This window comes from Xiphophorus maculatus, chromosome 23, assembly GCF_002775205.1.
Source record: "Xiphophorus maculatus strain JP 163 A chromosome 23, X_maculatus-5.0-male, whole genome shotgun sequence".
Classification (NCBI taxonomy): domain Eukaryota; kingdom Metazoa; phylum Chordata; class Actinopteri; order Cyprinodontiformes; family Poeciliidae; genus Xiphophorus; species Xiphophorus maculatus.
The window spans coordinates 18,479,511-18,503,741 of NC_036465.1; the positions used below are offsets into that span (position 1 = coordinate 18,479,511).

Sequence of the window (24,231 nt, forward strand, 5' to 3'; positions counted from 1 at the left end):
GTGTATTTGATAGTTTACATATTTTACTTGACCTATGGAAGGGGAAGCCGTATAGGCCTAATTCTTTGCCTTCTTGCAACAGGATGTGTGTCGGGGTGTGCATGGCAGTGTGAGAGAATAAGTGTATGTTTTATTGAAGCTGTCATTCAGACAGTCCGGCTTTTTAATATAGATTTTTAAGACATTTTCTCTGCAGGTTTAGCAAACTTAGCTGGATTAATTATATTCAGTTCTGCAGCAGTGTTTACAGTCGAAAGGTTATTTCTAAAACAAATAAACTCCGAAAGCTGCGTTTGCATCTTGTTGTTGTCAACATTTTTACTTTTTTTCTTTTACAAACAAAAATTAATTCATATTTAATTGTGATTTCATGTGGGGGACCATCAAAGTGATGCATAGCATGATTCTTCCACTCACATGCCTTAGTGTTATGTACTGTATCCCCCAAACACCACATGTCCACTAAATGGTTGAGATTAAGTTCAAACAATACTTTTCTCGGCTTAATTTCCACAATGTTTTGTTTTTTTTCACATCACACTTTTTAGATATTTTTAGTTGTTAAATGTATCCCTTTGTGCAGGTCTGTCACATAGAATCCTAATAAAAAGAATATAAAGTTTGTGGTTGCAAGGTCGCAAAATGTAAAAATGTTTACAGTGTTGTACTTTTTATCTAATACTTTGTTACTTTACATTTTACTTAAATATATTCTGAGTTGTGATATAATGTTTTCTGATTAGGTTGACCTTATGTTGCCCCTTTAATTCAGAGCCAGTTACTACATAATGTCACTTTGTTTGCTTGACTGTATTTTAATGTTTTCATGAACTGTTGATGAATCGAACGATTTTTACATTGAAATCCTATCTCCTATTTCAACTATTCATGAGTCTATTTAAAGTTCTTTCCTCTCAGTTGCTGGTCTGGCGATGTGGTTTCTTTTTGTCTTTAGTAAAACAAAGGACCATGTTGTTTGTTTCGGCTTTGATGCGAGGGTCTGCTTGTGAACGTTTTTGTTTTTGCCTTTGCAGTTAGATTGCCCAATACATTCTTGTTACAATCTCTACACAAAAAGGATTTGTTACCAAAGAAAACAAAGTGACACTCTACACACTCTTGTGTGTGTGTGTGTGTGCACGATACATCAGTTACTCAATAATATGCAGGTATTTGAGTGTGCTTTGGCTTACATGTCTACATCCCATCTGCATGCTTGTGAGAAAGTTTACAGTTCATATCACGGAGGCATGTGGGTGCCTGAGTGGCACACATCAGAGCTCTGGACCCTCGGCCTTTGAGGGGACCGACAGAAGCCTCCCAATACGCCTCTGTAAGAAGAGACCCTCCTCTCCCTTTAGCACCAGCTCCCAGCATCTGAAACTCAAGCTTTTCCACCCCCGGTATCACAGGCTGAGGTATTTCTGCCTGTCTGTGTGAGCGAGACCACGCTGCCACACATCATGAGAGGCATTTCTGCCATTGGAGTTATGCCCGACACATCAGGGTGCTCAGCTTTCAATGTGCATGAAAAGCTGTACACCAACAGGGGGCAGCATTTCTGCAGCTGATTCTGGGATGATGAGGTATTAAGCTTTTCAAGGATGACTCTGAGAGGCACTTTTGCTCTTGTTAAGAAAAATTCACTTATAATTTTAAACTTCTTGGCTAAGAAAAATGTGGAGACGGCATCATTAGATCCACCACTTTCATCTGAGGAACCTTTTCACCCCTCGCGTCTTCACTTTGTGACACTTTTATGCTCTGAGATACAAGATGGCCAGCAGCTGTTAATTCTCAGGCAAACTGTCACTGAGAACAACTCTGCTTACAAGCTTCAGGTGTTTGCAGTTAGCACCCAGCCGGTCTCTTGACTGGCTCGCACACACTACACACAGCTTGCCTGCCATACAAACCCTCATTACTTGCACTTGAACACCTCTCTGGTGCCTGCAGTAATTAGAGCCATGTGGAGGCTGTTTGTGTCCTGTGTAGAACAGGGTGTATTGTCATGTTTCTCCAGCTTGCATTTAGAAGCTGTTTAACAAGTCTGATACCAGACTGGGAGGAAGCTACAAAGTAAAGGATCCTCCTTTTACAGCCTCCTCATAGTGAGGACCTTCACCTTGGTTGCCTTTTGTGTCTGTTTATACAGTTGGTCACACAAAACAAGCAATTACATGATCTTTAGAGCCCATCTTTAAATTGTTAGGGCTGAGCTTAAGTGTGTGCTATGCATCGGTCTTTGGTGGTATAAATAAGGTTATGAGGTCAGGCCTGCTGTTGTGCAATCAGTTCACTTTCAATTAGATATGGGGTCATTTGGACACTGAAGGGGACATGCTTCCAATTTCAGAAGTGTAGACCAATACAAACTAGTGCATAATTTTAAATCAAAAGATGGCAGTTTAATTTTTTACAAGTAAAAAGATTAGAAGTGGCAGGCAATTGTGTTCAGTTACCTTATAAAATATTAGTTTTGCACTCCAGAACATGGCTGGAGTTGTGTGTGGTGGAAAACTAACACTGCCCATCACCCTCTACACACCATACATGTGGGGATGTGTTTCTCTTGAAGGGACAGTGAAGCTTGTGAGAGTTAATGGGAAGATGAACGGAGGCTAATACAGGAGAATACTTCAAGAAAACTTGTTAAGAGCCTGCAAACGTTTTGAGTTTTAGGTGAAAGTGTTGAACTCATGTGAACGGTGCAGACTGGAGTTCAATTTAGATTCTGTTACAAGACTTCAAGTTTGATATTCACAAAAAGAACATTTTGGAAGAACATTAAACAGGTTTTTAGTATCTCGCTGTGCTATTCTAGTAGAGACAAAGTTTGGAAAATATAAAGGCAGCCATTCTTCTACGAGCTACTGCAATATTTTACTGGAATCCTAGTTGTATCTAATCTGACCGAGTTTTGGAGGGTTGTCAAAATAGAACAACGTTAGTCTCTTAATTTACAAGGATGGTACATCAAAAACCTATCAGCTGTAAATGTGATGGAATGTGTTTCTTATAAATATTTTAAGAACGATGTATAGGTTTCATTCATTTCAAAATTGGGTACAACTGTATGTCAGTCTGTCACATAAAATCTTTGTAAAATACATTAAAATTTGCGGTTCTAATATGAGACATTTTTGAATGCTGTAGGAGTTTGAATACTCTTGCAAAAATCTATTCATGATAACAGAAAATATAGAAAGTACAGCTTTATTTATGTGATGTTGTTGGTGGTGTTGACGGACCTGTCTGGAGATCCATCTTTCACCTTGGAAGCACAGAGGGAGCCTCAAGTTCTCCATGTCCTGCATTCCCACCTGAAAAGAAAGGAAAGAGTCTCTTTTTTGGGGGAGAGATTAAGCTGTACAATTTGACCGACATCCCCCACGGCAACGTTTTGTTTTTAATGCCGTTGTAAATCAGACAGGAAGCTTGCTGCTACCTACAGGAACCTATGGCCACAGGAAGAATACACAGCACATATAAGAACCATTAATGGCTACTCTAAAACAATAGCAGCAGGAAATTTGTTTCCCTAAGTGGCCTCGTTTTGGATTAGTTTCACGAAGGCCCGCGGCAAGTTCAGAGCGCCAGACCAGAGCACACACCCAGCTCTGTGTGAGAATTTTACCTGTGCGTTTGTTTTGATGTCCGCAGGCGCATGTTTAGTGAAGGCTTCGAAAGCGACCGGCTGCACATTCACGATGTATGAGGTCGGTTATGAAGAGGGTACCCTGTGGCGCAAAATCCAGGTGGCTTTATTGCTTTATGCTGCAGGGGGGATGGGGATTTCAAACTGGGGAGTTAAATATACAATCTTTAAAAGGCAAGCTGCTCTCTACCCTGCTGCTGCAATAAGCCAAGTTTCTGTGTATGAAAATGTATAAGCCCTGCTTAGAGAATAGGGTTCAAACATTTAGTTTCTATTTATTTAAGAATTATTATCAGTTTCACTGATTAATTTGTTGCGACTTGATTGACAGACAGTCATCTGTTGGCTCTGCGTTGAATCTTAGCTGAGATTCACAGCTGTTTGAACGTCGTCTTCTCAGGTTACACCCAGCCCTCAATTTATATGTCTGCACATCTTCTTTTCTTACGCTAAGAAGGGAATATAGAAGTGACTGACTCCTCATGATATCTTCTTCTTATTGTGAGGATTGTGAGAGGCTTAAGTGTGCTCAGTTCATTTGTCACAGGAAAGGTGATAGCTGGAATTTTTTTGCATGAGGCCATTTTTCTGAAGTCTCAGTTTGGGCTTTGAATTTGGATTAAAGAGGCATTTCTGGATAAATAACTTAATTCTTCTGTATAAAGTTTAACAAGTTTACTGTAAATCCATCAATTGCTTATTCTCAGTCAACATTATATATAACACAATGTAATGATAATAATAAACCCTCAACATAGCATATTTATTATTCTCAACAAATTTGGACTGTATTAGATGTGCACTATCTCTGTGCATTATGTTTTTAAAATGTAGCTAAGCAAAGTAATTATTAAAATAACTAATTAATTTAGAAAAAAAAAATATTTAGTGAAGTAACTGGATTTGTTTCTTGAAGAAGTAAATGGTAATTAGTAGCTGATTACTGTCCTCGGGTAACTTGAGCAACAACAATGACTTTAAATCTTCTGACACACGGTGCTGTTGTCTGTGTTCAAATGACTCGGAAGAGAGCAACTCTCAGAAAAAACAACTTGTGTTTTATGTTCTGTAATGTAAAACATGCGGTTGCTATTAAGACGTGACAACAAAGATTTTCAACGGTGGTTTGAACACTCACTCTTCCTGAAAATCCATGAAAAGCCCTTAAAAACTCTTCAGGCTGATGAGAAGATGCAAATTTTTATATATTTTTAGGCTAATTCATTCCTCTCAGCATTGCTCTTCTGTCCACTTGACCTCAAAGCCTGTGAGACGTAAATTTCATTATCTGTGCCTGTCCACTTGGACATCTGTGTGAAGTCCAGATTTTTTTCCCATGCTGACACCAGGCACCAAAGATGAAAAATAATACTCTCAGTCAGATTGTGGCATCAAACAGTTTTAAGAAATCTATTTTTACATCACACTGGCTTTATGACATAGTGGACAAGTATAAATTAGGTCAGGGAAAGTTCATCTGATAGGCCAGATATATTATTTTCATGCTTAAGTGGCACACAGGGTTGCAGAAATATAATATCCAATCGAAGCAGTTGTTTATGGTTGTGATATTGCAAATATTGATATTGTGATGATGATTGGGATTCAGTGTTGTGCAGCATTACCTGGCTGATATGAATTTCTGACACTATCATAAATCTCTTGGTGTAAAGAATGACACTACAGTTTGGAGAAATGGTCAAACCTTTGCTTATTTTCTGTCAAATCAAACAGCAAATCTCACCCATAATAAAGAACAGATTTCATTTGATGCATTGTTTCATGTTGTACAAGTTAATTTCCAAAAAAATCACATTAAAACTCAGAGGTTTTTACTCAAATACTTCAGTGGAACCTCCTTCAGGTGAGCTTATTTGCACCTGTGTGTGAGTCCTCTCTTGAAAACCAGTTTTATCTAAATGATGCACATCACCCACTCGCCCAGAAATCCCACTTAGACCCTCCCCCCTCTCTGTCTTTCATCAGCGTCCTTATTAAAGTTAGCTTTGTGAAACCGCAGTGTTTAACAGCAGGGCCGACATTCTTCCTTTCAAAAAATAAACAGCTGGACACAGGCCGGCCAGTCAGCAGCCCATGGAGGCCCAGAAGGACTTCAGGAACTCTTAGATGAGAAAAAGATTGTGTGCCACGCACCAACGTGCAAATGATGCAGAACTTGAAAGAACAGCAACAAGGAACTGTATGAAAAAGAAAAATCATCCTGTATTTGTAGTTCTGACTCAAAGTAAACATTGCTGGTTACAATTATTAGTTGCAAAACATCATACAAGCTGTCAGAATGAATTCAAGTCATAATAAGCCGGATATTATGTTGAGTTGGTAAAAACACATATTGTGGTGTTTTTTTTTCTCTTAAATGATTTTGTATCCATATGTTCATATTTAAAAATCAAACTGCTGGCAGCTTCTTTTTGGCTGCGAGTGTAAATAGTCTCTTCAAATACAGCCAGCTATTGAGCAACAGCTATTCGAGGGACATGTTTATGTTTATGTCATTGTCTTTCCCAGGAAAGTCAGAGATCTCAGGAAGTAGCAAGGAATTAGTTTTCCCAACTCCTTATTGTGATGCCAGGACATGGAAACCAGAATTGTTTTTATGCACAACGCCAACATAAACATGGAAAGATGAATGTTGTTGCATCCACAAGAGTTAGAAAGTTCACATGTACTATGTATACATTCACCTCCTCTAATATTTGGTTATATTTCTCCTGTTGAACTCTGCTTCAAGACACCTGAATCAAATAATTAGGTCATCAGCAGGACTCTGAAGAACTCAGAGGATGTAATTCATCCATTTCATTAAGGTGTGTTGGACCAGGGAGTTTACTAAAAGTTGTAGTAGGACATCGGCCCTTGAGGACTGCACTAGCAGACCCATGGACTATGGGATTGAGGTCAGGACATTCTAGAAACTTGGTGTTAACCTGCTTTATCCATTCCAGAACCAGCTTTAATGTGTCTTTGATCATTGTTCTGATGGCTCATCTCATTCTCCCAGTTTTAACAATTTTACCAGAGGAAATGAAAGGGTAGGATGTTTAGAAACACCAGTCTCTGTTCACAGTGAAATCAGTTTCAGGTTCCCAGGGTCTGAAAGGGTCTGGGTCAACAAAGAATGACCTGCTCCAAAATCAACACCTTCAAGCTAAACTGAAGTCTTACAGACAGAGGAAACTCTTAGCCAGAATAATAACAGGTCTGGAGGACCCAATTAGAATACTTTACCAACTATCAAGCATGGGGGTGGTAGAATTATGCTATGGGGGCTTTTTTCAGACAGTTTGATTGGTATGTTGCCTATGGTTGGATAAAATAATGAAGGAGGTCTACTTCCAGAACTTCAACTTCCCCTCAGATCAACAGCTTGGACACAGTTGGGTGTGTCAATTGGACAACTTCAGAACATGTCATCATCTTTGAGCAGAGGTGTACAGTTTATGTTTGAACTTGTCTTTGTAATCATAGCCATGTGTGGATTAAATAATATTGTCATTGAATCTTAAGTGTTTTTTGACAAACAATGAAGATCTTTCTCATGTTATCATGTCACCTAGAAAAATAAATCAATAGCCCAAAATTTGCTGAGCACATGAAGACAACTTTATATCACACATAAAGACATTTCTTAAGGATGTAAAATATTCTAAGTGTATTAAGACCTGGATACACAGGAACATCAGATCAACATAATCTATGGAAATTCAAGCATCAGAAGTTACATTGACAGATTCATTGAAAAAGAGCATATTGTATTAAAGAATGCAAACATACTGCTACAGGCAAACGATTCTGAAAGAAGAACTGATCATAATTTGATGGGGAAACGAATGCAACTTTAAAATGTGCAATGTAAGTAAAGAGTTAGTTTAATCAGTGCCATGAGATTGAGTTTAATGAACCGCAGCTAAACAAATATTTACACTCACTATCCAAAATGAGGCCTCAGTCACTGTATATACTCTTTGCATCAAAGTAAAAATGTGATTTATGCGAACATCTGATCTGCTGCCTTTCAAACAACAACGATTTGTCTGATGCTCTTAATTTTCCGAGCACCGATTGTTTCCAATTGACCAGAGGGAGCATCAAAAGCGTCACATGGTGCGTGAAAACCACAGGGTTATAACTCAACATCTCAGCCTTGGATTGATTTAAGAGAACTGCTGCAAAATTATTCCTGCTGTTTCTGGAGCTTTTAACTTGGCAAAGACCCTTTGAAACATTGAAAAGGCAATTTTTCTATTCTTATTTCTCTTGTCATGGACTTATAATAGATATTTGTATTATTTGTTTTTTTTTGTCCCTAATATGTTTCTCAGCACAATGTACTTCAGATCTTTAATTATTAATAGGCGCCTCAAATTATTTGAGGGTTGACATATTTTCTGGGTGAGGTAGAGTGGCATTGGAAGCAGGAGGTAAAAGGGCTTATATGGTAGTGCTGAGCAGATGCAGACCTAAATGTGGAAACTATTATGATGTTTTCTTTAATTAGCCCAAGTGGCAGGTGACAAGGTGAACAGCTTTTTAATAGAGGAGCAGACAAACTCTTTAACACCAGCAGGTGGCTAACAGCATGCTGAGGTCAAACTGGTTCTCTCCTGTCTGCATTCAGTCAGAAATTTAAAAAGTCTTATCAGCTTCTGTTTTAAAAAGGAAAAATAATTTTGTTCCTTGAATATATTTAACATATGAAGTTTGCTAGCAGGCTCTAACTAAATGTGATAAGATTTCCACTATGGATGTGGATCATCAGAAATAAGTTCCCAGTATATTCTTTGGCCTCCAAAACGCCGTTATTCAATCAGGAATGTTAAAACCAGCTGCAGGACGGGACTTTTGTGAGCACACCTGGATTTATTTGGGCAGATAGCATCTTTGGATATAAACTCAAGAGATAGCAAGGAGGTAACATTAGGTCAAAGGTCGTTTATCTTATATCGTTTGCAGGAAGGAATTAATGAAGCAGACTTATCTCTCTGTTTCATAGCGAGGGAATATTGTTAGAGGTGTAGGCAATCCAAATGGTCTCATTGTGCAGATTGTGTTTCTGTGTGGGGTAAAAGCTCCTGGATGAACTCATCACTCTCCCAGCACCATTTTAATGAGAACTGGAATCATAAAACTGGGCCTGAGACCTTTGAATATGCCCGCAGCAATAATGGTGCATATTATGCTACAGTATGTATGTTTTAGGGCAGTTCAGCAAAGCCATGGCAGAGGCAGTGCTAGGAAGCTTTCAACAACGTAACACCTGTGGCTAGTTAATTTGTCACATAATAGACAGGATCTTCATTGCAGATATTAATTATTTTATTCCTCTAAGACTGCTTTCTAAAATGTAGCCCTTTGCATCAGCAATAAAACTGGTTAAAACATTATTTTTCAAGATAAACACGAAAGGGCATATTGCCGTAACCTCAACAAAACGTTTGACATTTGCATGGAAGTCATCAGTCTGACATTTTAAATATATTTTAACAACCATTTCTCAGGGAAACTGTTGTACCATTTTAAATATCTTCTGAAAGCAAAGGAAAGTAAAATATATCAAAAGCACAAGAATGACATCTATGTGAAATCATTATTTCAGATGTCGAAAACATTGTTCTTCAAAAGATGGATGGCAGCATCTCTCTCATTTCTTCTTGAGTTATCCACACATACATGCTTGAACATCATAAGAACATCATGAATACAATTAATACAAGAAGAAAACTTAAAAGAAAACAAAGTTACATTTGTTATTATTAATATATAATATCCTTATTAAAGCTATAAATAAAAACCTAAGACAATCGTAATAAAAATAATTAAAATCACCAATTCAATTTCCATGAGCATTTTAGGTATCACAAATTGGGTCTCCTTTCTCTTTACTTTCTACCGTAGCTCATATATTTCCATCTGTCCTTAATTTTCTTTCCCCCCCCCTGAGTCTTAATTCTGTTTCTTGCTTTTTCAGCTCACTATTTCTCATCATAACTGACTTATTTATGATTTCAGAAGTGTGTATGTTTTGCACTGGATCTGGAATCTGGGTTTCCTTGTGGCTGCTGCTTCCAGAGAGGCTCAGTTTGTTCCCAGGTTGTATACATTAACCCAGAGTTCAGCTGGGAATGAGGTTGGAGGAGGGTGAAGATGATTATTTCTCACATGCACACTGTAAACGGAGGTTGACACACAATGAGGGGGAACGTTGAACCTAAAATAGTACATCTCTGATTCACCTTGGAAAGTGACATTTTGCGATTGATATACAACAGATTTGCTTGTATTTGAAACACTGGCTGTATTTCTACACAGGGCTCAGCCAAATATTATTGGATAGGTGTAAAATGCACATGACACATTTTGTAAATAGGCTGAAGTTATCTAGTCATACTGACCACTCAGAGTGGTTTACACCACAAACTCACAAACATTTGTACACAGATTGCTAGGCTTTTAAATGTTACTGAGTAATAAAATTAAGTGTTTGCTGTGAATTCAAGTGTGGGAGGAAAGACCGGAGTTTTGAGGTTCGGATTTTGCCAAGCGGAAGATCAGCTCGTAATTTTCACCCACTGAGCAATTAAAAGTTTGGGATGTAATAAAATATGTAATAGAATAACCAAATTTCAATTGGTTGCTTTTCCAGTCAAAAGGAAACGCACAAGTCTGTACAAGAAGGAAACCTTAAATAGGACAGCTTAACCGAGACATGCTGCTGTTCCGCTCGCATGTCTCCAACCATATGTAACACATCTTTGGCTCAACATTGAACCACAGTAGCTGCAGTTAAACTATCAACATCCGCGTGTGTGAGACAACATCTCTGAAGTTTCTCTCCAGTGATTAGAAGACAGCCATTTACCAGCAATTTGACTAGCTAATAACTCCTAATAATGTGGCACCAGAATTACTGTCACACTGCATTTGCTGTTGTTTGGTTGGAGTGTCTGTCAGTCTAGCTCCAAATGGCTCGTATTAATAACCAACTTGTTTGCAGCGCTCTGATGCGTTTCCTCTGTGATCATTTCAGCTGAATTAGTACTAACGACTGCACACTGATGGACACATGCTCCTTTCTTGCCACGATTAAAGCAAAGCACTTGTGAACGCTGTCGCATGCTGCTGCTCGTTGTGCAACAGGCCAGACGGAGGCACAGATGGGGGCAGCAGCTTCTACTGAAACACAGAACAATGCACATGTTGAAACTTTTTTTTTTTTTTTTTATCAGCGTCCCATCTGTTTTGTACATTCTCGGCAAACATTTGTGTGCGTCTGCATTTTTGTGGCTCGCGTGTTGACTCACCTTGCACATGTGCCATAGCTTTCATGTGCGAGAGAGCGATGGCGTGTGTTTCTGTGTGTTCCTCCATCTCTGCGGACCGTTTGAGAGCCCTGCGTCCTCTTCTGGGCTTTCTTATCTGCATGTTCGCCGTTTCACTCAGGGATCATAATAAAATGAGTCCTGAGTGCATCTTGAGAGCCAGGAGAGTATACCACAGATGTCCTGTCAGCTCGGGTTTCACGTGAAATATCTTTCCCGAACATGTGGACAACCTATCAAGTCCACCATCTTTTTCCTCTCATTCATTCTCTTGCTTGCATCCAAATTTTGTTCCCCTTCTTTGCTTTCCCTATCTTTTGTACACATCTGGTCTTCTGGACAGTCAACATACAATGCGCATGTTTGATAGCTGCAGCTTGAATGAAATCGGAACATGTTGGAGCATTAGTCATTTAATGGTTAGGCATGTTTTTTCAGGCGTCAGTTTGCATATTTCTGATCCAAAAGACTGTCAACTGTATCACTGTGTATTGACATACATCAGTCAGCTGACATGTGCAAGTGATTCAAGCAGACAGCCAGAGGCATGCACACATTTTAATTACGCTGTCACTCTTCGTCCTTGCCGTTAATGCTCCTTAATACACCCTTGGAACAAAGCTCGGTTCTTTTCTTGCTTTGTTTATTTACTCGGATTGTTGTCTCACTTCCATGTGGTTCTGATTGTGTGATTTGGAACAAAGACAAAGACACGGATGAGTTGAGAGAGTTGAGAGCGGTGGGAGGGGAGCGTCAAAGAGGCTAATGCGTGCAACACGATTCCAGTGAATGAAATTGGAGATAAATGTGAGATATACAGCTGGAATCTAAATTTTTTTCCTCATTCATTTTTTTGTCTGTCTTTCACATCTTGCAACAATAAGCAAATATGGTATTACTGCAAGCTTGTTTCAACCACAAGCCCCATACGATTCCTTTTACATTCTAAATAAAAGCTGATTACACCACAGAAATATGTACACACAGTTATAAGTAACTGAAGTGCACCTAAAACACACATCTGCTAGTCATGGGCAGTTTGAGAGTGACCATTTTTCTACAGCTAAATCCTGCCCAGAGTAACCCAGACTCACCCAGTCCCCCACCTGCTGCGACTGCTGGTCAGCTGTCTGAAAAAAAGTCTATATTGCTTTTTCCTCGTTACAAGAATGAGTAATTTGTTTGGAAATGTTTTAAAGCAAAAGAAGTTGTTGAAAAAAAACCTCTGTTATTTTGATTTATAAATTTGCTGAATGTTTGATTTTATCATACGTATGTCATGGTAGTAAAAGCGGCCACTGACTAGAGAGGCCTGCATCTAATCAAATTTGAAAGTATGACTGAAATAAGATCGTCAATCAGGTCCGAGGTGGAAATTCTGGCATGTGGTTGCATTTTTAAATTTGTTCTGTGTGAATTAGAAAAGAGACTGACTCCCTCTGGGATCCACACCAGGCTTCACAAGGCAAATGGATTAACTGCGGCACTTACACAATACTTACAAAGGGCACATCCTGTATGTTTTTAATCTACAAATCCTGGAATGGTGATATTATTGATCTTTCACTCCTTCCATTGCTTTGTCATGTCTTCTTTGTCTTTTGGCATTCATCTTGATGCATTTCATAGCAATATTATTAATCGGTGTGCCTTTTTTTTTCTTTGCTAGTCAAATTAGAAAATTTAGGATTATTTTTCCTGGAAACGTTTTGCAGAAATTGTAATATTTCTTTGTTATCCTATAAATCTCTTTAACTCAGCTTCCCAATGTGATACCTTCTCATCTCTGTTTCCTCCTGAATCCCAGAGACAGACAATAGGAAATGAAACACAAGAGTCTGGATACTTATCTTTCCTGTCTCGGACTTTTATTGTGTGCACATCTGAGTGTCTGGGTTTGTTTTATATTTATGTATTTTGCATCACACCAAACACAAAATCCCCAGGCCAGCTGTGGCTACAACGCAGTAGTTGGCACCATTATTGTGCGAATGTGTTCGTGAATGGGTGAATGACTGGATCTAGCGTGAAGCGCTTTGGAGTGCCAAACAAATACAGGCCATTTACCAACAAATGCTGTACAGCAGTTTTCAGTCATTTCAAGTTTCTTTTTATTTTGCTTCTAAGCAGCCAGTCTCTCTTTGTTCTTTGCAAAGTCACAAAGATGCAATTTTTATTTTTTTAGTTGAAATGATCAAATAGTGATGTTAACACAATCTGACAGTCATCAAAAATAATCTGGAAACGGCATGTTTGTTACCAATATGATTTTATCCAGGGTTTTGCAGTCACAAATAAGAAAAATACTGCTTATTTTCATGGGGATAGCTTGCAAAACTCTAACATAGATGAACAAATTTAGGTTTTCTCTAATAATCTAAGTGTTTTTCATTTTGTACAATGATGAGCGCAGTGAAGGCCTTTGACTCCTTGCTTCTCTCTGCACTCAATTTAAAGATTCCTCCATGTGACAGAGAAAATCTCAAACACTGGTTATTTAAAAATTAGGATGTTCAAAGTGAAAGACTGCTAACCAGGTATGAAAACAAGTTTTTTCTGAACATTTTGTCTGTGCATGATTATCTAGAATGGAAAGAAATGTTTCAAACCAGAACGTTGGTGATGTTTGCCTACCATTTAAACTAACTTTTGCACATCATTCAAGTACATACATACAAGACTTAAGTCTATTTAAATGTACAGTTGTGCTTACTGAACCTAGTTGATCTCATGCTGCTATAAAGAAGACTGGTCAGGTGCAACAAAATATCAGTAACTCGTGACTAGAAACCTACTGGAGTTTCACTCAATAAAATAGTTATTGTATTTGAAGTGTCCAATACATCATTACATACATTATGTGTCTGATTTACTACTACTTATGTACAAAAGTTTGACTTTGCAAAACATAATATTCATCATTAAACATCACAGAAACACAGAATTTATTGGATTTTCTTTCTTAAATCAGATGGTCCTGCTTGTTTTCTAACCATAATCTCTCCCTGAACCTTATTAGGACTTTACTTATTAAAGTTCCTAAACAACTGTGTTGGAATAATTTGCTCCAACAAAGAAATGTAGTTCCCGTGTCTAAATAGTTAGCTACTAAAGGAGCTTTGCATATAAAACAGGCCTCAAGCTGCACAATTGAACTGTAACTTTTTCAAAGATTTTTCAGCAGGGCTTTCATTTGTTGCCAAAAGATAATTTAGGGGGTTGGGGAGATCACATTTGGCAACAACATCAAAAAAACTTAGGCCGTTGTTTTAGAAAGGGGATAATATAATATACTGATTCCCAAAGAGCTGTTATCTGAAAACTTGACATGCAGCCCATGGAAAGTTGGGGGATTATATTTATGCTGAGTTTAATGTTATATAACTTTAAATGGATATGGGTATGGAGGTTATTGATGGGGACCACAAACATATACAAGAAAGTGTGGCTGTTCTGAGGCAATAACAAACACATTTGAGTTGATTTTAAACATTTGCACATTACTGTACTTGTATATTTTTGGGCATTCATTTGCAGGAGCAGAGGGCAGCCTACAGGAGATCAATGGGTGAGGAGGGTGTGGAAGTCCTGTGTGTACCTCAAGCAAACAAGCCAGATAAGATGTGATCTAAGGGAGCGCAGCTGGAAGCCTTCCTGTTGTGACCCCTTCTTCTCCCTCTCTGACATTCCTTCAGACTTCATTCTCCCCTCTGTGTCCCAGGTCTCATCTCATGCCCTTGTCTTAGCTGCCAGTATCTCTTCCCTGCGTAGTGTCAATCCCCAGCTCCCTCCCAGTGTCTCAACCTCTCACTCCATCCATTATCCCTATTTTCTAAACATTATCCATATGTTTGGAGCTTCCTCAGATCGGTTTCTCCCCCCTCTGTGTGGCCTTTCTCCCCTCCCATACCTCACTTTGCTGCCTCTTCTCCATCTTCCCTGTCCTTCTTGTTCCCCACTCAGCAGGACTTCATTAAAGCGGGGTCAGCATTCAGCTTGTAACGCTACATCTTTCCTTTGTCTCTCCGCTGCTCTTTGACTCCGTTTATTAATACAGGGCTCCATAAACTGACCGATCACCTTTCATGTTTTCCCCCAGGTCGTGTCCCAGACGTGACATTTCAAAGGAGGAGCTCTCCTCTGGGACATGTAGGATTTTTCATTGAATTTACATGTGTGTGTCTGGGTGTTTAATGAGATTATGGCAAAGGAAAAACAGTGCAGAGCAGCTGTGTTTATTATTCTTTTTGACATAATTTAAAACCACGGAGGGAAGCCGTAAGGAGTTTGGTTGTGCATGAATCTCTGTTTCTGCTGGAAAACAACATTATTTCCACATCATGATCAAAATGTGAAGGAAAGATGAGGGAAAATGGGGGACATTTTTCCCCTTGCTGTAATTGTTGCATAAATTTAGCAGCATTTTGGTTGATGACACAAAGACAGCTGTTGTTGCCAGCACACTTCTATTTCAGACCCATAACCAGACCCATTCCTGTAAATAGTCTGTGCTGCTGACAGGCTGTGAGGCAGATCACACGCTGCACATCTGAGATCTAATCTTCTGTTAATAATACTAGCCAGACATCAGGGGTCTAATAACCCAAATTAACTGAACTCACCCTCGCGTTCAGTTTGAGATGTTTGCTGTCGGCCCCCTCCAGTGGCAGCGGGGTCCGGTTATCATATAAGTTCACCACCTCCTGACCTTTTAGAAACACCGGAGCCCCCTAATTTCTCCTTCTGTAAGCTTCAAGCTCTAAAAAACTTTTTGTTTGCGTTCAGCAGTGTGTGTAACTCCCCGTCTTTCCCAGCCCCAAACTTAACCAGCCGTCCATCCGCCCATCCGCTCACACTTTTCCAGTCCCTCAGGTATCAAAAGGTCATCAGCAGCAGCACGCCACAAGAGATGAGAAAAGGAGGGGTCAGGGAAGCAGGAGCCAAAAATATGTGACATGGCTTTAAATATTTAAACGTTCTGACAAATAAATGTGTGACAAATGCTGAAATAAATCTTTCTGTGTGGAATCTCTCATCCCACAACTTGTTTCTCAACAGCACTGTGCACAAGCCTGGAAAGCTGTAGCGAAGCTGACGCACTCCTAAATTGACAAAATGTTTCAAATTTTGTCAATTTACAGCTAAAACCTTCTGTCATCTTTCTGTGGGGTTGATCAACATGACAAGGTAGTGCGTGATTGTAATTCAGAAGAAAAATCTTCTAGATGATTTTAACATGTTTTACAACTAAAAATCTCCCCTAAGACGTAAGACTGGGGTGGAAGTTCAGCTTCCAACATGCAGCCACAGTTACAATGGTTTAGGTCAATTCATACTCATGTGTTAGAATGGTGTAGTGAAAGTCCAGACCTAAATCCAAGTGAAAATTTGCAGGAAGCCTTGAAAATTCAATTTCAGATGCTCTTGTTCCAGTCTGACTTAGTTTCAAGTATTTGGCATGAAAATGGCCAAAGGTTTCTACATTTATTCATACATGTGAACGGCACTGCAGTATTTTACTGAATATTGAGATAGTAGCTAGTTTTTAGAGGAACCTTTCTTTAGCTATTAGTCACTTATTATTCCACGTTAAGTAGAAAAGGAGAATGTAACTTCATCTTACTTAGCCATAATTCACACAGGTACTGTAATGTCGCTTAATGACAATAATGAGAGCACGAGTTGAGCGATTAAAATATTCTCTAATGAAGGCAAATTAATCTTATCAGAGTGCTTATGCTAAGCACCCATTTGCTGTGACCACATTTACCTGATTGTGATCTAATTTACTGCCTCTGTGAAAATCGTGTCCCTCTGGAAAGACATGCTAAAAGAATAACTACACATCTGTGACACACACATTTGTCAACAGGCACATCTGGATTTGACTACAATGTGCCATTTGCTTCCCAAACCTTTTGCCATTTGATTTCTTTTGGCGACATTTGGTTGATTTCTTGTGTTTAATACCTTGTTTTTCAAGATGTTGCTCTTATTCTTGAACACTTAACAGAAAACATTTCTCTTGTAAAACCAAATTACTCAGTCTAAAAATAATCCAAATAGTCTGTTGTCTGTTGCAAACATCTTAATGAACACCCATGTTAAAAAACTAAAAAGAGCAACCCCTTGCAGAGGTAACAAGCTGACTTTGGTATGGAGGTTATTGTTGTTTTGGTAGTTAGTATGTGCATACATGATTGTTTGACCCGTTTGTCTCTGTGTTGCCCTATGATGGACTGTCCATTGTGTACTTCCCCACTAACCGCTGGAGACAGGCACCAGCTCCCTGCAAAGAGAAACAGGTATAAACAAAGGATGGATGCATACACAAATAGCAAACAGCAAAGATGAGTAATCTTCACCCAGGAAAAATTTGAAACCGATTATGTGCTTTTCCGTGGCTCAAATTCACCAACTTTGCTACGATTTGCTCATATGTTAGAAGGTAAATCAGATCTTTATGTGCTGGATCTGGCGGCAATTATGTGAAGCTGATTCCAATTACCGGCCGAGCAATGAGCATTATCAGGTATACAAGCTTCAGGAATAGAGGAGAATAGACGTTAAGAACCAGGGGAGGTTCTTGGGGGCTGGTAGTTAGTGTTGTGGGTTCCCAGCAGCTCTCCTGGCCCTTTTCACAAAAAACAGATCAGATGACATGGCTGTAATGCATCTGGCATTGTCTGTATGTCTACCTGTCAGTCTTTCAGTATGTTGGACCGTTTACAGGTCTGCCAACTGTCAGTTTTCATTCCTTTGTATCCCACATGTGAGAACAAACACACACACGTATGCCTACTAAAACAGCTTAAAGCACAGATGCTGATGTCCTCTGACACTGATAGTAAAGAGACTATCTTACTCGCGTGATAAAAAACAAATCTAACCAATTTATTGAGGAAGAAACATGTTTTAAAAAGGGATGGGTCTAAAGTGCTGTGAAACATAATTTCCCCCCTTTCGGATTTTTTCTGTGTTCATTTTGTATGACACTTAAATGTCATAAAAAATAAAAATATGTAACCTGGGACAAAAGTAACCACAGCAAATAAAAAGTAATGTTTAAATAATGATTTTATTTATTAAGGAAAACAGCAAACTAAACCAAACTAATCATTTGCAAAAAAAGTAAATGATGGCGCAGAGTTTTCTCTTCACTTTGGCACATCTGCATAAGTGACAGCAAGGCCAGAATAAAACAGGAACTGCCTGCAAAATATTGAAGCAGAAGAAGAAAAGAAATACTGGCAATTATCTGGTGGACTTTTGTAAATTCACTGAACTGGTTTAAAATGACAACAAAAGCATCTCAGACTTATTCGTAGAAGCTACAAAAATCTGAATGTAGATGAGTTGAAAAGTAAATGGATGAAACCTGTAAACATTTTATCGCAGCACTATAGGCAAACAATATGTGCACAAAAGAATATGCAAATGATGGTGTAGTCATGTGGTGAAATTTGCAGTCCAATCTAAACCCCCCTGAGGATGATCTTTGGGTTTAAACATGTGCAGTGAACAACAGCGTCCACAGAATGCAACTATTGTCTGTCTTCTCTTCCTCATCTATTTGTCTTGTTTTTCATCCCTCAGCTCTTCACATGGTTGAGCCATCATACATGATTGATGTGTGGATAAAACAATCTGGCCTCATACATTGGAGAGCTTCACCAGGCCCTCTCTCCTGCTGTTTGTTATTGTCTGTGGTATTTGGCTCTTTTGTCTTGTATACCGTTCTGTCACACTTGTTCGATGTGGTATGGAGTTTGTGGTCAACCTTTAGGAGCGTATGACTGACAGGCTAAACAGCGCTCTTCTTCAAAGTGACAAAAAGATTTCAGTGTGAATAAAATCTTGCTTTGCATTCACACGTACAGAAACAGACGCATGGGAGCAAAGTTAAGGTACTCCGGGATGCCGCTGTGTCCAATTAGATGCATTCTGCACATGCAGCCCATGTGTGCATGGTATGACGCTACCTTTGCCATTGGTGGTGCGCTGCTCACTCGCTGCACAGCACTCCAGGAAAGCATCAGTAACTTACGCCTTCAGCAAAAGAAGCTGCATCTGGCTGTCATAACGAACAGCAGTGCCTACTCTACTGAAGAATGAAAGATATTTGAATGTCTGAATGAAAGACCATCACTTTTTACATGTAGCCTACAGTTTCAAATGGAGCCTGTGTTAGTGCTGCGACCCATTAAGATTTTTGAAAATACAATGTTCTGCCAAAGTTTTTATAGGCCAGAACTTTTTCACATTTGGTTACAAATACAAACCAGTAATTCATGACATTTGGAGGGATTTTACTCAATAGACAATCCCAAAGTAGAGCATAATAATAAAAGAACATTTTATGGCTTTTTCAATACGACAAAGCTTTGTATATGTTGAAACCCTTTTTTGTATGATACTCTTAAATAATCTCAAATGCTGCCATTTTCCAACAGGAGCCACATGATGGCAACATTTTTAGGTGGAAATGTTTTCTTTTTCTAAGAATAAAAACGGGCCAGTCCTGGAAGGAAACAGTTAGAGGCTGCAAAAAACTTGAGACACCTGCAGAGGTTCCCCTTCCTGCAGGACAATGACCTTAAACTACAACAGGATAGTGTACATTGAAGCATGTTCATTTTTTATTCAGGTTAAAACCCTAACCTGAAAACAATGCAAATCTATGGCTAGACTTGAACATTAATTTTCATAGATGCTCTCCATCCAATCAGACTGGAATCAAACTAATTTGAAAAATAAAAAAAAAACATAAAGAGAGGCCAAAAAGTGACATTTACCGAGCTACTACAGACATACTTCCAAATTAGCGGCTAATGTTGCCACAAAGATGGTTCTGGGCTTATGAGGGTGAAATACATGTATGATTACTGCTTATATTCTTACTCATCTTATCAGTTATGCATTTATTTGTATCATTTTGTGACATGAAATGCCATCAAAACACATAAACCTTTGTGGTTGCAATGCAACAAATTGTAAAAATAGCAAGGAAGAATAGTTTTGTAAGATACAATAGCTATTGCGTAGCGTTTTGCCACCATGTTTGCTCTTCATCACATAAATCGCAGTTTCATTGCAGTGTTCATGTAATAGATTTCCCAGAGATCAAGTGACAGAACATAATGAAGACGTCATAGCTTACATAAAATTGCAGCTAGCTGTTGTTGACTGATCGTTCTCCAGCCTCAGTGAAAATGAAGTTGCAGTTATGCCATTATGTCATGTTCAACTTGTGTAAAACTCCAAAGAAGATGAATAAAGTCGCCATGTGCATAGATCTCTGGTTTTGAATTATGGTTTGATTGATGGGCTGACATTATTGCAACAACACAAACACACAAAAAGTTTCACACTTTAATCATCCGCTATAATGACTTAATCCCTTAATAGACTCTTCATGCTTTAACTGCTCCACAAAGCCCCAATCCCTTTTCATTTATGTGAGTCTCCACATTGGTGGTTGAATTGATCTCAGACTGAATCCCTTTAGATTAGTCAAAAATTTTTTTTCAAAATGTGTTTGATTTAGGCAGAGCAGGCTTAAGCCTAAATTTCTTCTGTCCTTTTCAATCAACTTGATCTCGGTTGTTATTTGATTGCTGCTCTGGTATGTTGATGAAGTCAAGATTTTTCGTTTAGAGACCTGTACCAGTGTGGAGGTGTGATTGAGCCCAGAAAGCTGTGGCTGTTTTTAGATTAATCAAGTATCTTTTATGTTATCTTAAGTCTGTCAACTTTGCTGCTTCATGCTTTTCATTTTCCATCAGTTACTTGTTTTTTTGTTCTGACAAAGTTGCAACATATGCTTAAAACAATTTCTGCATCAGAAACTGAATGGATGGATGGATGGATGGATTAAATAGAGAGAGTAAATGTCTCAGGGAAATGTACAAACCATCAACCATCAGCTGATCTGTCCTCACATTTAGGCCTGTCACAATAATCAATAAATCAATTAATCGCATAATAAGTTAAAACAAACTCAATAATTTCCATTGGTATGATTTATTGTGTCTCTCTTTGTTTCTCTCTTTCTACCAAAAACTGGATGATAAAAGTTCAGTTTTAGCAGTTTGGTGCTTTGGTCTCACACTAATGAAGGACAGTTTTGTTTACAAAGACTTCAGAATTCATTTCATATGTTGTTTTATTTATTTATTTTGGATATTTAAAATGCCTTCCAGTTCCAGTTCATTAGTATTTAAAGCTTATTGGTCTTTTAGATTGTCCTCTTGCATTATTATTTTTGCCATATTACCATTACATCACTTAAACATGGTCTCAAAACAACAATATTATCATTTATTGCAATAACTTCTGGAACAATTTATCATCCAGCAAAATTTGTTATTGTGACAGGCCTACTCACACTTTACTTTAATGACTAGGATACTCTTATCCTCTTCTTTTTGTCAGATTTTCACTGGATAGTTAACCTATTTCCATTTTCTTTATTAATCTTTGTATAAAGTCTGTTGGAACGTCCCACAATCATAAAGTTAGTTTTTTTTTAAAGATCAACAATGTGTATTTTTACAGTTTAGCCAACTATGTTTTGTTTCATACAATCTGCACAGTGCATAAAGCTTTGGCCTTTGAGAATGTGACATCCTGGATGTAACTTAGATAAATGTGTGTAAATATGGGCGGACAATCATTGAAGTTTCATACTTTTACTTCGGACCAGCGCAGAGAGATGCTATTTGCTCGACAATTGTATTTTAGGAGCAGATGTGCTGTTGAGTCTAGCATAGTGTTTAAGTTTTGAATGACTTGTTTTATGTTCACTTACTCCTTCAATGAACCACATAAGCCTTAAACCACTTATTTCATCCATGACTCTCATTGTGATCCTCCCTCCTTATAGGATTGTGTGTCCAGAAATCTGCTCATGATCTCTCTTACTCCCCCATATAGCACACAGTCATCACAGGCATGCATGTTAGCCTTCGAGCACGCTAAATAGCCGTCTTCAAATTCCTGTGATAGTTTTCAATGAAGCCACTTGCTTTATGGGGATCACAGCAGTGATAAATTTAGGCTTCGGGGTTGGTTCTTAGCCTGTTGTGCCATTGTCACACACTGAGCTCATGTATGATGTACAGGTGGTGTAAAGTCAGAGTCGACCATTAGTTCCAGAGGTCTGGAGATGAGCGGGGGTATCATCACCTTGACTGAGAGACAGAGCATGTAATAGGTAGATGAATATCTGAAGCACATGGCCTTATAGATAGAAGTGTTGATAGGCAGTTAGAGGTGTGAAATGAAAGCACCTGGTGAGGTTGTGATCCTGGCAGCTGCACACGGTGGATGGGGTAGTCACAGATAAAGACAGGGTAAAAAGAAGGAGCTGGAGGAGTATATCACACATCAGCACTAAAGCAGTCCTGCCTCCTGCTGTGAGTCTGTTACAGTGAGAAGGAAACACATGCGCTCCAAAATCTCTTTTTTCCACTTTGGGTTTTAGCTGTTTTCTTGTCCTGAAACATTTTTTGTTTCAGAACGCCAGCACGTCACTCCACAAATCTGATTTATCCAATGTTTACTCACATCTATATGTGGTATTATGTGACTGATATTAATGAGAGGCTCACTAGCCAAACCAAAGAAGACAAATATACTTCGCAGCTGAGTGTAAGCTGAGATCTGTCCTGACTTAGGAGTCATGCTGCTTATTGTTATCTGATGCCAAAATTAGGAAAAACCATCCTTCACCACTTCTTTGACTTTTTTTCACTCCTTGTTGCTGATTTTTATGATACAAAAAAACTAAGAGAGAATGGCAGAAATACTGAACACTGCATTAATTTAAATCAGGTTGTCAAAGCTGGGGTTGCAAATGAACAAGTGTGGGATCTTGAGATTTTCTTTAACAGTACACCACAAATTATAATGATAAAAGATATTTATGAACTTTTTACAGTTTTATAATAGAAAAAAGAAAAAACAAGATAGTAGCAGATGTATTTTTATTATTCTCCTCTTTAAGGCCTTTTTAGTAATATTAAACCAATAATAGAGTCTCCTTTTGTCACTGAGATTCTGTGGATCGAAAGCTGAAAAGTTTGGGCACCACTAATTTATAAAAGCCAGATTAATTTTCACATTTTATTAGGTAATTCTTTCATAAATGTAAAATATGTTGGATGCTGAAGACTCTTATGAAATGTAGTTTTGTTGCAGATAATCTGGTGAATCCTTCCTAACCAAAATTGCAGGAACCTCTAGGAATATTGTGAATCCTAGACACCCTTTAATGCTGACTGCAATACAATATTTATGTTGGAGAGATATGTGTCCAAACTAAATAGGTGTGTATTGTTCCTCTCTAAGTTTAAAGTGTACCGCCTAAGAGCTCAGCTAAATGAGTTAAGCCATTTTCCATGACTAGTGTTGCAAAGAGACTTGTCATACAGAGCCTGTTTCATTTCTAAGGCATGCAACCTTTCATAAGTGGGCTTTAAAAAGAAGCTAATTTAAGTTTTAATTAAAGTTCTTACTTATTGAAGCTATATTTGTCTCTCTGGTCTGTAAACCATCTAATTGAAAAAGGAGGAGGATTGGCTTTGGACACTGAACATGTGGTATGAAGTCAGTCTTCAAGGATTGATATCCTGCATGTCTTAGTTCTCCGTCTGCATGAACTTGAATGAAATGACGGCTTCTTTAGCAGGTCTTCACAGAACTTTGACATGCTAAGGTCATCAAACACCAGGGTGTTGAACCAGGGAGAGAAGTGAAACCTGCAGGACACTGACCCTTGAGGACTGACTTTGGACACCCCTGAAGTCGAGAGCAGAACGGAGGTGCAGAAATCAGAGTTTTGGAGCCAATTTTTCATTTTTTGTAAAGCTTTGAGCTGGTGGTTTATATTTTAGCTGATTCTGATTTACATACTTTGGTTAACTGTAAAACAAGGAATTACTATGTTAAAACGCAGAAAACATAATTAGACAGTGAGATGACACTCATAACATTTTAATTGGTCAAAGGCCTCTATAAACCTTCCTGAAGCTCCTGATGAAAGTAGTTCCTAAGTAGTGACTAAGCAAAAAGATGTTCATTGTTGTCACAGTCACAGTTTTTGAACTGATGCTTGGAAAACATTAGGACCAGAACATCAACAGAACAGGTTGATTGAAGAACTTTACATAGAGTTAATTTGTTTGATAAGAAATCGTAATCTTTCATATCTTAGTCAACTTCCACCTAAAT

General features: G+C 38.5%; 1 protein-coding gene across 7 annotated transcripts in view; it reads left to right on the forward strand.

Annotated features, from left to right (window-relative positions):
* LOC102235621 (collagen alpha-1(XXIII) chain) overlaps positions 1–24,231 on the forward strand; it is a 148,385-nt gene that overhangs the window by 1,888 nt on the left and 122,266 nt on the right. The gene's annotated exons all lie outside the window — the stretch shown is intronic.